Source organism: Oncorhynchus mykiss, chromosome 5, assembly GCF_057628025.1.
Source record: "Oncorhynchus mykiss isolate SJ-2025 chromosome 5, ASM5762802v1, whole genome shotgun sequence".
Lineage (NCBI taxonomy): Eukaryota > Metazoa > Chordata > Actinopteri > Salmoniformes > Salmonidae > Oncorhynchus > Oncorhynchus mykiss.
The window spans coordinates 66,987,332-66,990,458 of NC_143026.1; the positions used below are offsets into that span (position 1 = coordinate 66,987,332).

Sequence of the window (3,127 nt, forward strand, 5' to 3'; positions counted from 1 at the left end):
TGTGGGCACAGTTTGTCACTGTTACAGTGAAATTAATGTACTGTTTAGTGTTGTGGCTTGCTGGCATGCATGAACATAAATGATTGAGTTTGCCCCACCAAAATGTACATGCTAAAATCGACACTGCATATTTTACACATAATTTTGCTTAGTGGGACTATTCTAGTTTTGTTGGACTGCATTTTTTGGTCTTGCCTAGGGCGGCAGAACAGCAAGGACCGGCCCGTTAAAGTGATGTCACCTTAACATTGCATCATAGCAACCCCAATTAGGGTTGCACTCCACCTCGGCCAAAAGACATGCGAAAATCACCACCTGAGATTCAGACAGTGGCCAGATAGGGGATGAAGTGAGCGAGAGCACAAATTGAGAGGCAGAGAGATGGGCAGATGAGCGAGGACAGGACAGCTAATAATAGATATCTCTCTCTGCCTGGAGGGAGACGCTGACTTCAGAGCAAGCTGTGCGCTGTATTTTTCTGCCGCCGGAACAAAAGCCATATGCGAGCGGCGAATCATACACATCGCATTCACCGATGAGGACTGCAGATGGAGGCATACAGATAAAGCCAGACAAACGTAGATTGCATGGTCATCTAATCACAACAGTGCATGACTATATTAGCCAATGTACAAGCTGCTAGCAGAATATAGTGGCTAAGCAATAATGCATGTGCATCGGTCCAATTATTGCAGTGGACCAGCAGCAGGGGATAGCGTCCAGCGACTAACCAGCAAATCAGTCAGCTGTTATTTTATTGTCAAACAGAAGGCTAGGTCCTTACGGCGACGTAAGGTAAACACTCAAAATTATCCTACGTTGCTCAATACTACGTTACCCAATACTATGGTTGCTGAAGCCACATCAGTGGCCAATAAATATTGATCTGTATGTGTCTCGATATGATCGCCTGTGAGCTCATGGAGCAGTGACACTGTCAGGTAGCCATATACATACAGACAAGCACCTCGAGCACCTCCAATTCACCGTTCAGTCTCAGAGGAGCCGTAAATCTCGACACGACAGTAATGTGTTTGAATTAAGGCGTCAATTAATAGTAGAGCTGCGGCCAGCATGCCCAGATCTAACGTGGCGGAGCAAAGTTGATCGTCGCCTCAACACACAGTTGTGTCCAGCTGTGCTGCAGAGACACACTGGGCGCATTGTTTCCCTCAGGGAAAGATAGGGTAACGTCTCTACGTGTGTACACACAGAGACACACATGCCTAGATAGGTGATTGTCTTTAAAACAGCCCAGGTGTCCTCTGTTCATGTTGCTTCAAGTCAAGAAACAAACGGCATTGCAGACGAGGGAGAAAAGAGAGAGCGACAGGGCAAGGGGGCCAGCGTGAATTATTTTTATATATATATTTTTTTACAAATTGGTAAAGCGTTAAAGCCATAGAACTGTATCCAACCTGAGTATAATGCTAAACGGTAAACAAAACACATACCTACTATATATAGTACTCCATTTCCCCTATAGTCTCCTTTCTCCTGACGCATGCAGATTTGTCTAACAGAGACATGTCCGAGAGCCGAACCCCAAGACACAGGAAGGAAAGCGCTAGGCAATCACAGCCCGAGTCAAGGAACAACAACAAAAGAGAACGCTACGAAATAAATCATATATGCACGTTAATTTAAGACGCGGATAACGTTTTAAAACTAATAGCGAGTATTTTATGAATGTAGCTACTTACTTTACTGAACCAGTTCCTTCACGGTCCACTTGAGATTCGCCGAGCTTTACGCAGACAGTCAGGCGGGAGCTGGCGCTACAGCGTGTGGCTGGGAACCGTATTACCACTTCACTGAACGTAAACTATGGTTTGCGTCATTTTACCAGGATGCCACTATTTCGCGCAGTAATGCAGCCATCTTGCTTAGGACTTTACTGTTTAATGTAAATATTCTGTTCATTTTTTTGGCAATAAGAATATAGAAGGGTTATTTTGTGAATTAAAAATATATATTTAAAAGGTGGCTAAATATATGAATACATTTGACAACAGAAGCAAGTAGTAGCATGTGAGAGGGACTACTTTTCGGGGAAATGAGATTGACAGGTACATTATCGCTGCGTTCAGACAGGCAGCCAATTCTGATATTTTACTAATTTGTATTTTGACCAATTAGATCAACTCTGCAAAAGATCTGTGAAAAGATCTGATGTGATTGGTCAAAATACCAATTAGTGGGAAAAAGACCAGAAATGTGCATAACACTTTTTTTAATGCATGATACCGTGTTTCTTGAAATTGGTCAAGATGCATGATCATGGACGGAGAGGTATAGTTCAACCATGCCAGCTCAGTAGTTGTTCTCTCTGGAGAGAAAATAAGTAGTTTTGTGAAAAATGTGAGCCATTGATTCTAGCACAGAATGAAAGCAATGCCTGAAACAGCATAGGGCCCATAGACCTAAGAGAAAACGAGACATTATATTAAAGATGTGAGGATAGGGGTACAAGCATCAGGAGGTTGGTGGCACCTTAATTGGAGAGAACAGGTTTGTGGTAATGGCTGGAGCGGAATAAGTTGCATGGTATTAAATATATCAAACACATGGTTTCCAGGTGTTTGATGCCATTGCATTTGCTCAATTCCGGCCATTATGAGCCATTCTCTCCTCAGCAGCCTCCTGTGGTACACGTAATGATGTGTTTTAACCCTGGTTTTCTGATATGTAAAATGGCCAATAAGAGGCTTTGACGCCATCGGCCACCATATTGGCACTCCACAGAAGGGGCAGTCCTCCATAGGAATGAATGGAATTCTACAGTATTGCAATAAAATGTTTCAAGGACAAAAGTATTTATTTGTTGTAGTGGGGACACTGATATTTTTTTTTTTACAAATGTTGTATGTATTGGGTACACAGCATGATCCATGCAGATTAAGGATCAGAAATTCATAAATAGTATAATAGTAACCCATAAAACATATTGAAACCCCTCTGATGTATGTCTCCATTCCCTTGTAATCCCAACCCAGTGAAGAGGTTATCAATACAAATACTGTATGGTTCCACTATCATTTCAGTCATGTAATAGTCTAAAACCAATAGAAACCCATAGTCTAACACTGCCTGAAAAACGTTTTAAAAAATTGAGATGACAAAACAC

General features: G+C 42.1%; 1 protein-coding gene across 3 annotated transcripts in view; it reads right to left on the reverse strand.

Moving 5' to 3' along the window:
* Positions 1 to 1,826, reverse strand: part of zgc:92140 (DUF4612 domain-containing protein) — a 32,907-nt gene extending 31,081 nt beyond the window's left edge. The window contains exon 1 of one of the 3 annotated variants that reach the window (XM_021603924.3): positions 1,704 to 1,826. The gene's annotated coding sequence lies outside the window, so the exon portion shown is untranslated. The remainder of the gene's footprint in view (positions 1 to 1,703) is intronic. The other 2 variants (XM_021603927.3, XM_021603925.3) reach the window with 2 other exon arrangements.
* Between the last annotated feature and the right edge of the window lie 1,301 nt (positions 1,827 to 3,127).